The following is an 11,690-nucleotide window of genomic DNA, read 5'->3' as shown; positions in this document are numbered from 1 at the left end:
CAGTGTGTGTGAGAATGGGGGTAGAGGGGAAATGTATTTGAGTTAATTTCAAAATAGGTCAGACTATGAAGAAGTACCAACAGGATTCCTCGGGGGGGGGGGTGCGTTGCAGCCAGGTCCAGAAGAATTTGGTGCCAGTCATTAGAAATCTAGGAACCTGCCGTTACCCAGTAGTGTGCTAAGCCCGTTAATGCTTTCTTGAAGACTCCTGTTTCCTAAGGAACGCAGTAATACACACGGGAGTTCAGTAAGGCTACCGCGGATGTGAGACTTGAATGACGAGGACTCAACCATGTGAATGTTGTTGAAGACGGGAAGGGCATCAGTAAAGGAACAGCAAGTGTATAAATTGGGTATATTTGAAGATGAAAAGGAAAACACTGGACTGTAGTAAGCCAAGGGAAAAAAGAGCCACACTGCTGGGGTGAAGCTGGGCACTGAAACTGAATCTGAAACACATGGCTTAACACTTTTTTTTCATTCTTTATTAATAAGCATTTAATGATTTATTGGTGATAAAGATAACCAACTTCTTAAATATTCTTGTAACAATTTTATCCAGTACACATTAACAACTTTTTTCTTATTTTCCTTCAGATTTTATTATGAAAACTTTGCAATATACAGATGAATTCAAAGATCTGTACCTAGATACCAAACACTACTCTACAATTAACATTATTCCATACTTGCTTGATTACGAGGTCACGCTTATTTCATTATTTCATTTCAAACTGAGCTACAGACATCAGTAGGCTTCACCTCCAAACACTTCAGCATGCATAGCATTAGCTGGAGATGAATACCTGCTCACTGTTTTTCTTTTTTAAAAGATTTTATTTATTTGACAGAGAGAGCAAGCGAGACAGCAGGGGCAGAGGGAGAAGTAGGCTTTCCGCCAAGCAAGGAGCCGGAAGCAGGTCTTGATCCCAGGCCCGTGGGATCATGACCTGAGCCAAAGAATGATGCTTCACCGACGGTGTCACCCACACATCCCCATTTACTGTTTCTTTGCAGGTAGAATTTGCTGCAGTGAAACACACAGATCTCAGGTGCCCCATGTTGTGTGTTTTTACAAACGCATACTCGGATCTCTTGTCATGATACAGAATACTCGAGACCTCAGAAAATTTCCCTTGTGTCCGTTTCCAGTCAGTCACCACCACAACCCCACACAGAGGCAAACCAGGGTTCCAGCTTTCCTCCCCATAGATACCTTTTCCCTATTTGAGAACTTCTTGTGAATGGCATCATACAGTATGTCCTGTTTTGTGTCTGGCTTCTTGCACTCAGTATGATGTTGAGATTCACCTGTGTTGTCGAGCGTGTTATCACTTCTTCCCTTTCATTACTGAGTGTCTCCCGTTGTCTGGATATATTTGAATTGGTGTGTTCATTCACCAGCTGATGATCTGGGCGGTTTCCATTTTGGACTATTATAAATAAGGCTGCTATGAACATTTGTGTACAATTTTTTGTAGACATATGCTTTCATTTTACTCAGATAAATACCTAGAAAGGAAACTGCCACGTCATGGGGTAGTTGTTTTATAAGAAACTGCCAGAATATTCTGCAAAGTGGTTGTACAATTTCTGTTCCCACCAGAAATGTATGAAAGTTCCTTTTCTTTCCAATCTTCCTCAAGGTTTGTGGTTGTCAGCCTTTATTTTTAGCTATTTAAGTGGGTGTGAAGTGGCAACTCATTGTGATTTTAATTATCATCTCCCTGATGACTAATCATGTTGAGTATGATGTTTTTATGTGCTTACTGGCCATTTCTGTATTTTCTTTAGTAAACTGTCTGTTCAAATAGATTGATTGCCCACTTTTATAGGGTTGTTTGTATTTTTCATTATTTATTTGTAGGTGCATTTTTTAAAAACAGATCTTTTGAGGTATATTTGACATATGATACCTGGATATGTTTAAACTGTACCATCCAATAAGGTTTGACATATATATATCTCCATGAAGGCATCACCACATTCAAAGCAATAAACATATCCATTACTCTCAAAGTTTCCTTGTGTCCCTGATAGTCGCCCTCTCCTGTCTCCTCTTCTTCCCTTGTTCCTCCCATCTTGAAGTAATCAGTGATCTGCTCGCTGTCACTGCAGGGCAGTCTGCATTTTCTAGAGTTTTATAAAAATGGAATCATAAAACTAGTGTTCTTTTGGGTATACTGCGATGGTTTATTCATTCATTGGTTGATGGACATTTGGGTTGTTTCCAGTTTAGGGTAACTACAAATAAAATTCCTATAAACATTTGTGTATAATCCTTTATATGTACATATATTTCCTTGGGTAAATACTAAGTGTGGTATGACGGTATGATACAGTAGAGGAACATTTAACTTTTTAAAAAATTACCACGCTGTTTTCCAAAGTGGTTGTACCATTTTACATTCCCACTAGTATTGTAGGAGAGTTCCAGTTCCACATTCTTATCAGTACTCGGTATGCTCAGTCTTTTTAATTTTAGCCATTCTCATCGATGTCTAGTGTAATCTCATTCTGGTTTTAATCTAGATTTCCCTGACTAATGGTGTTGGGAATGTTTTTATGTCCTCATTAGCCATCATATACATTTCTTTGGTGAAAGGTCTGCTTAAACCTTTTGCCCAGTTTATTATTATTGGATTGTTTTTCTTATTATTGAGTTATAAGAGTTCTTTGTATATTCTGGATACAAATCTTTTGTCAGATATATGCTTTGCAAGCTTTTTCTACCAATCTGTGGCTTGTCTCTTCATTCTCTTCACAGTGTCTTTTCAAGAACAGAAATTCTAAATCTTGATGAAGCTCTTCTAAGGGTTGTGCTTTCAGTGGCATAGCTAAGATATCTTTATTTAACTCAAGGTCACAAAGATCTTGTTTTCTTTTCTTAAAGATTTTATTTATTCATCTGAGAGAGATACAGAGACAGAGATGGACAGAGAGCACACAAGCAAGGGGAGAGGCAAAGGGAGAGGAAGAAGCAGACTCCCCGCTGAACTGGAAGCCTGACATTGGACTTGATCCCACGACCTGGAGATCATGACCTGAGCTGAAGGCAAATGCTTAACCATCTGAGCTACCTAGGCGCCCCAAAGATCTTGTATTCTTTTAGAAGTTTTATGGTTGTACATTTTTTTTTAAGATTTTTATTTATTTATTTGACAGAGAGAGATCACAAATAGGCAGAGAGACAGGCAGAGAGAGAGAGGAGGAAGCAGGCTCCCTGCTGAGCAGAGAGCCCGATGCGGGACTCGATCCCAGGACCCTGAGATCATGACCTGAGCTGAAGGCGCGGCTTAACCCACTGAGCCACCCAGGAGCCCCTATGGTTGTACATTTTATACATACTTAAGTTTCTGATCCATTTTGATTCAATTTCTGTATGTAGTGTGAGACATCAGTCCAAGTTCACTTTTGTGCCTTGTGGATATTCAATCTTTCCAGCATCATTTTTAAAAAGATTTTATTTATTTGTTTATTTATTTGCTTATTTGAAAGAGAGAGAAGGAGAGAGCACAAAAGCAGAGGGAACAGTAGAGGAAGAGGAAGAAGCAGGCTCCCCGGTTAGCAGGGAAACTGATGCAGGGCTTGATCCCAGGACCCTGGGATGATGACCTGAGCAGAGACAGAAGCTTAACCCACTGAGCAACCCCCACAGGAGCCCCCCAGCATCATTTGTAGAAAAGGCTATCTTTCTTTACTATTTTTTATGCCTCTATCAAATATCAGTAAATGTGTGGATTTAAGACTTTCTTTGCTGTTCTGTTGTTGTATTTCCCTCTTTACAGTTTTGGTTTGTGTAATATTCTAACAATCTTCAAAAGCATGTATTTTAAGTTCTATAACTTTGCTTTTTCAGTGTTGTTTTAACTAGCTCGGGTTTTTTGTTTTTTTTTTTGTTTTTTTTTGTTTTTTTTTTTTGCATTCCCATATACATTTTAGAATCATATTAGTTTCCAGGAAAAAAAAAGTCTGCTGGGATTTGGATTGGGATTAGATTACATTCTGTAGAATAGTTTGGGAAGAATTGATATCTTAGCAGTATTGAGTCTTTTGACTCCTAAATAAGGTCTCCTTCTCTCATTTTGGTCTTTAACTTCTCTCGGCAATATTTTGTAGTTTTCAGCGTTTGGGTCTTTTGTATCTTTTGTCAGATTTATTCCTACGTATTGCCCAATTTTGGTGCTATTTTGAGTGACATTGTTTTAAAATTTTTAAATTTCTGATTGTTTATTGCTAGTATATAGAAATACAATTGGGGGCGCCTGGGTGGCTCAGTGGGTTAAGCCGCTGCCTTCGGCTCAGGTCATGATCTCAGAGTCCTGGGATCGAGTCCCGCATTGGGCTCTCTGCTCAGCGGAGAGCCTGCTTCCCTCTCTCTCTCTGCCTGCCTCTCCATCTACTTGTGGTTTCTCTCTGTCAAATAAGTAAATAAAATCTTTAAAAAAAAAAAAAAGAAATACAATTGATTTTTAAAAAAATGTTTTAAAAGATTTTATTTATTTATTTGACAGAGAGAGATGACAAGTAGGCAGAAAGGCAGGCAGAGAGAGAGGGGGAGGCAGGCTCCACGCTGAGCAGAGAGCCCAACGCGGGCCTCGATCCCAGGACCCTAAGATCATGACCTGAGCTGAAGGCAGAGGCTTAACCCACTGAACGACCCAGGCACCCCCAATTGATTTTTGTATATTGGCCTTATACCCTGCAGCCTGTTAAACTCACATATTAATTCTTTTTTAAAAAAAGATTTTATTTATTTATTTGGCAGACAGAGATTACAAGTAGGCAAGAGAGGCAGACAAGGAGAGAGAAGGAATCAGGCTCTCCGTGGAGCAGAGAGCCCGATGCAGGACTCGATTCCAGGACTCTGGGATCATTACCTGAGCCGAAGGCAGAGGCTTTAACCCACTGAGCCACCCAGGCGCCCCTCATATATTAATTCTAATAACTTTTCGGACAATTCCATCATATTTTCTGCATAGGTAATCCTATCATCTGTGAATGAAGACAATTTACTTCTTGCTTTCAAATCTGGATGCTGTTTATTGCTTTTCCTTGCCTAACTTCCCAAGCTTGGACCTCCAATACAATGTTGAACAGAAAGTGTAAGAGTGGGCATCCCTGTCTTGTTGTTGATATTGAGGGGAAAGCACAGTCTTTCACTACTAAGGATGATGTTAGGTTTTTGTAGGTGTTCTTTATGATGTTGAGGAAGTTCCCTTCTGTTTCTACTCTTCTGGGTATTTTTTCTTTTATCAGGAGTAGACGCTAGATTCTGTCAAATGTTTTTTTTTTTTTTTTTTAAATCTATTGAGAAGATTGCCCTAGTCTGAATGTATCTTTCCAAAAATGATGCGTTGAAACCTTAGCCCCCAAAGGTGATGGTATTAGGAAACAGAGACTTTGGGAAGTAGGTATGTCCCAGTGGGACTAATTCCCTTACAAAAGAGGCTCCAGAGATTGCCCCTTCACGTTGTGAGAACATAACAAGAAGGTCCTGGCTATGAATCAGGAAGAGAGCCCCCATCAGAATGTAACCACGTTGGTGCCTGATGTTTGACTTCCAGTCTCCAAAACTGTGACAAATCAATTTCTGTTGTTTATAAGGCATCCAGATTGTGGTATTTTGTTTTATCAACCTGAATGGACTAAGAGATGAATCATGTGTTTTTTATTTTTTAGTTTGTTTCGTTTGTTAATATGCTGAATGACACTGATAAAATTTCAAATGTTTAAACCAAACTTGCATTCTCATGATAGGCTACTTAGTCATATTATGTTATTATTCTTGTATGTTGTTGAACTCAATTTGCTAAAGATTTGTTTAGGATTTTTGCAAGTATGTTCATAAAAAATATCAGTCTGTAGTTTTCATATGTATTTGTATGGCTTTGATGTAAAGGTAATGCTGACCTCATTGAATAAGCTGGAAGTAGTTTTTCCTCCTCACTTTTCTGGAAGGATTTGTGTAGCATTGGCATTGTTTCTTCCTTAAGAAATTGGTAGAATTTGAGTTCCTGGGCAGGCCACAGAGGATGTCATGCTGGGTGGCTAAAACTCAGAGACCCAGAGGATAGAGTTCAGGGTGACCATTTCAGAGGGAAGGCAAGAAAGAAAATCCTGGAGGGGAGAGAACCATAGACAGGGAACCCAAACTTTACATATACAGTCTGCCCAAATCTCTGGTGTATCTTGGGTGTGTGTACAGGGCAGACTCCAAGAAAAGAACTGAGCAGAAATTATTGCCCAACACAGGGAAGACAGAGTTAGGAGTCTGAGTTTAGCTAAGTTAACTGCCTGCTAAAGCAACAGCAGCAACAATACGACCTCTCTGGGGAAATACAGCAGAAACCAAGAAGCCAGAACCACTAGAAAACATTGTTGACAGTGTCCAGGACATGATGCTTAATCACTAGAAAAAACAAAAACAAAACAATGTAATGACACTTAAGAAAAAAAAATGTTTAAGGTAAACTAACCCTGAGATGATCCTGACACTGTAATTCACAAACAATATTTTCCAAGCAGCTATTCTGAATATACTTATGGACATAAATCATGTCCATAAATAATGATTATATCTTTGCCATGATATATATACTTCTTCACTAACATATAGAATAACAGTATCTGAAATGGTCTACCAACTCCCTAATTTTGAAGTAATGTTATTTCTAGCAAGTATTTCTATCGCTTCTTGGTCTTTTGGCTAAGATCAAGTGTAGTATCTAGCAAGTATTTCTAGATATCTACAATAACTAATATGATATGGAAATATTTCTGGTGGTGACAAAGTCACATATACTGCTAATATTACAATGGGTTGTCTACATTCATAATTGAAGGAAATGTTAAATTTTAATTAGTTTAGTAAAAATAATGCATTTTACCCCACTCAAATTTTAGATCCCTTGAGTTCTTAATGTAAGGTTTAGGTCTTAAGGTCACAGATACTGTTTTTCCCAAGTAGAACAACAACAACAAAAACCATCTGGCATATAGTAGGCACTCAATGAATATTTCTTTTCTTTTCTTTTAAAAAAACGATGTATCTATTTATTTTAGAGACGGGGAAGGATAAGAGGATAAAGGGTAAGAGTGTAAAGCCTGACACAGGGCTCCATTCTACAGCGCTGAGATCATGACCTGAACCAAAATCTAGCATCAGGTGCTTAACCAACTGAGTCAACCAGGTGCCCCTTGAACAATATTTCTTGAAGAAATGAGTGCATCTGTGTTCCAATTTAGTGGTAAAGGAATTAAAATTTGTTCCCAGTCTTTCACATCCATTTAAATAATGAATTGGTAACAACAGCTACTATTTGATAATTATTCATCATGTGCTAGATAAAGTTTTATAAACATTATCTTATCTTATTCTTACAATGACCCTGAGACAGGTACTATTATTACTTCCATTCTTTTGTTATGGGAACTGAGCCTCTTTAAGGCCACACAGCTGACATTAGAAATCAGATCTGTCGGAGTCTGGAGTCCGAGTTTTGAAAGTATTAGGATAAATTTAATTCTGAGTATCTCAGACTTGGAGACGGGTCCTTGGTTCCACCACCATCTGCCTCAGTATCCTTCACCGACTGAGCCTCAGACCAACTCTGCTCCACCCTCATCTTCCCACGCTGCCTGTCGCGCCATCCGGGGAATCTCAGCTGCTCCCTCAGCCTCACCCAGCCGCCTGAAAGCCACAGACTATCGACCTTGCTTTTCCATTCCTGATGTCTGTCTGCCCACTGGTCTCCTTCCTTTGATGTCCTTCAAGCTCCTCTCTGCCAGTGCAAGGGCCACTTTCTCTGGAAGGGCTTTCTCGACCCACCCAAGTTAGATTGGCTCACTTAGTGTTCCTACCCGCCCCCCCAATAATATCATATCAGCCAATTCATTTACATGCCTGTCTCTTCTTTCCATTCTGAGCGCTCTTTGAGAACAGGGACCGTTTCTAGTTTGTCTCCAAATTCTTAACGATTAGAACAATGCCTGACACAGTAGATGCTTGTTGAATGGGTGAATCCGTGAATAAATAAAGGAATGGATTATATGCACCAACCCTGCTACTTAACACTTCTGCTATTATGTCCATTATGATTCACATAAAATCACGCGTGTAATGTAAAACATAAATAAAAGTGTAATATGTAAAAATGTAAAATATCAAAACGTAAATCCAAAAAAATATGGTCCAAGAGAATAATAATGAATTTATAAAATAGGAAATTTTAACAGGGAAAAATATACTATTGAAAATAACAGACTGTAAATTCTAGAATTGAAAAATAAAATGTGGGGCACCTGGCTGGCTGAGTGGGTTACAACCTCTACCTTCGGCTCAGGTCATGATCTCAGGGTCCTAGGATTGAGCCCCACATCGGGCTCTCTGCTCAGCAGGGAGCCTGCTTCCTCCTCTCTCTGTGCCTTCCTCTCTGCCTACTTATGATCTCTGTCTGTCAAATAAATAAGTAGAATCTTAAAAAAAAATAAAATAAAATGTCTGCAGTGAAAAATTCACTGGAAGGTCTTTTTAAAAAAAAGATTTTATTTATTTATTTGAGAGGGAGGGAGCATGTGCAGGAGAATAAGAGGGGGAGGTGCAGAAGGAAAGGGAGAAGCGGGCTCCCCACTGAAGAGGAAGCCCGAGTTTGGCTGATCCCAGGACCCTTAACTGATCGAGTTACCCAGACACCCCACTGGATGGCCTTAAAAACAGATTGCAGAAGGCAGAAGAATCATACACTTGAAGATTGATCAATAGAATGATGCATTGTGATACACCAAGAGGAAAAAAATTTTAAAGAAAGAACAGAACGTCAGTAGTCTGTGGAGTAATACAAAAAGGTCTAACACATGGTTATTTAGAATCCCAGGAGAAGATAGAAAGAGTGGGGAAGAAAAACTACTTGAAGGAACAATGGGTGAAAATTTCCAAAATTTGGAGAAAGATTATTAAGAAAGAAGATTTAAAAATTTAAAGATTTAAAGAAGATTTAAAGATTTAAGAAGCTCAGTGAACCTCAAGGAGAATAAATTCAAAGAAAAACCACATGTAGGCACACTGTAGTCAAACTACTAAAAACAATGCCTAATGAGAAAAAAATTTTTTTCACTGATTTATGAGACATTTATTAGAAATGACAAAATCTTTGCAAAGAGTCAGAAAGGGGCCATAAACTTCCAAATAGATTTTAAAAAATTAAGTTGACAACCAAAACCAATTATTAAACCATCCTGCCAAAAAAAAGTCAGGTTACATGAGCCTCAGGGTCTGAATGTTTTCTTGTCACCTGCATGCATCAGAAAACAACAGAAAAATCTTTTCTGTTTCAGTGAAGGCAGACATAAACAACCGAGGAGACAGAGGAAGAACATCTCTAAAATGACAAAAAAACCCACAAAAAACAAAAACTCCAATCTAGAACTCTATACCTGAGGAAAATATTCTTTGGAAATGAAGGGGAAATAAGTGTATTTTGAGATTAGTGAAAACGAAGAGAATTCATCAACAGCTTGCACTGCTTTTTTTTTTTTTTTTTTTCCCATCTGAAGAAGCCTAATAGAGGGGGAAACCGTGATCTTTGGGGAGAGATAAAGAACAGCAGGAATGGTAACTATGTGTAGTAAAGCAAGGTTTCTCTTAACTTCTTTATAACACACGTGACTTTTTAAAGTAAAAAATGTAATAGTGCATTATAGATTTTCTAACGTATGTAGATGTAACACATAAAGTGATTATAACCTGACACATGGGGTAGAGGGGAAATGAATCTACGGTGGAAAGAGTCTTACATTTATATACAATAGGAGCACTAAGTAGATAGTGAAAAGTTAAGGTTATGGATGTGCATGAATGTCTAGAGCAACAGCTAAAACACAATGCAAAGAGGTACAGCCAAAAATGCAAGAAGAAATGGAAATCTAAAAACATGTGATTAACTCAGGCAGGAAAGAGGGAACGTAGAACAAAATAGAGGGCACAGATAGTAAAAGGATAGATCTAGTCCAACCATATCAACAATTGTATTCAATGTAAATGGGCTGAACACTTAAAAGGCAGTGCTCGTCACAACAGATAAATGGGCAAGGCGTTTGTTGTCTACAAAGAGATGCGATTTTTTAAAAGATTTTATTTTTTTTAAAAATTTTTTATTTTTTATAAAAAGATTTTATTTTTTTTATTACTTATTTGACAGAGAGAGACAGAGAGATCACAAGTAGGCTTAGCAGCAGGCAGAGAGAGAGGAGGAAGCAGGCTCCCTGCCGAGCAGAGAGCCCAATGCGGGGCTCGATCCCAGGACCCTGAGATCATGACCTAAGCCGAAGGCAGAGGCTTAACCCGCTGAGCCACCCGGGTGCCCCAAAGAGCTGCAATTTTAATATAAGACACAAATGGTTGATAGTAAGAGGATGCAAAATGATATTCCATGCAAAGAGGAGAAGCAGGGAGAGCTACTCTCCACTCTGAACGCTGGGCAGGGTGGCCCCCAGAGGGGGAGGAGCACCCTCTCTGTGTCCCAGTCCCTTCACAGCCAACTCTGAGGGCACCAGTCCGCAGCCCCATTCATGCCCCACCGCCTCCTCTGGTGGCTCCTTGGCTGCGGAGACCCAGATCTCACGTCCACGCAGGACGAGGCCACTTTCCAGTGTCTTTCCAGCCGCAGGCCCGGGCCGACCCCAACCCTCCTGGGCCCTGCGCTCCACAGATTGAGGACAGCCCATTCTCTGCCTTCGAACTGACCGAGTGCTTAGGAGAAGGAGCAACCGGGGCCTCACTGCATGTGTTCCAGGAGGCGATGGTACAGCTCCCCTGGAAATGGTGAAGGGTCCTTGGAGACTCCCTCAGTCTGTGCCCACAGGTACCCTCCAGTCATTTTGAAGGGACAGGGGCTCTGCCCACTCTCACGGTGCAGATGAAGGGCGGAGTCCCCAGAGGAGCCGAGGAGCCAGAGTAAGAGCCTTGCAGACAGCTGAGGCCCGGGCCAGCAGCTGCCCAACCAGCCTGCAGGAAGACCAGGGCCGTGGGGTGAGAGCTGCAGACAGTGGGGCTGCGTGGATGGAGGGGCCCCTGCTGGGTAATGAGACACATGGGCAATGGAAGGAAGGCTGCAGTAGGTTGTTGAGAAAGGGGTCATTTGGGGCTGTGCCTGCAGCCTCCTTGGTCCAGTGGGCTTGGCCCCATGTCATGGGGAGACTCGGAAGTGTCCCATCAGGGTGTGCTGCAGGATTGGGGTGAGGTCCCCGGGCGGACTCTGTTCTTCTTGCCCTCTTTAGGCAAGCTGCCACCCTAAGCACATCTGTCCTGTGTGTCTTAGCAGGGCCATGGCCATTGGCCACTTTCCACCAGCCTGTTGGGGTCGGGTTGGGGGCCAGGACAAGAGGAGAACGGATGGGAGTGGGGCTGGTTCATGTGTAGTCCCTGAACGGGTGTGAGTGTGTGGGTGTCAGTGAATGTGTGTGAGCGTGCAAGAGTGTGAGCGAACGTGAGAATACCTGAGCATGTGAGTCTGTCAGTGTGCGCGAGTGTGCGTGGGCACGAGTGCAAATGTGTGAGTAGGAGTGTGTGTCACGAAACATTGTGAGTGGTGTGTGCCTGCGTGTGTTGGGGGGTTGGTGCGTTTTGAATCCTTCTAGGATCGATCGAGTAGGGCAGCCACTTTCCCACCTCTGTGGAGGAGGGGACACAG

Source organism: Mustela lutreola, chromosome X (assembly GCF_030435805.1).
Source record: "Mustela lutreola isolate mMusLut2 chromosome X, mMusLut2.pri, whole genome shotgun sequence".
In the NCBI taxonomy this organism is placed as follows: Eukaryota; Metazoa; Chordata; class Mammalia; order Carnivora; family Mustelidae; genus Mustela; species Mustela lutreola.
The sequence above is the reverse complement of the archived record's forward strand: the minus strand, read 5'-3'. Positions refer to the sequence as shown.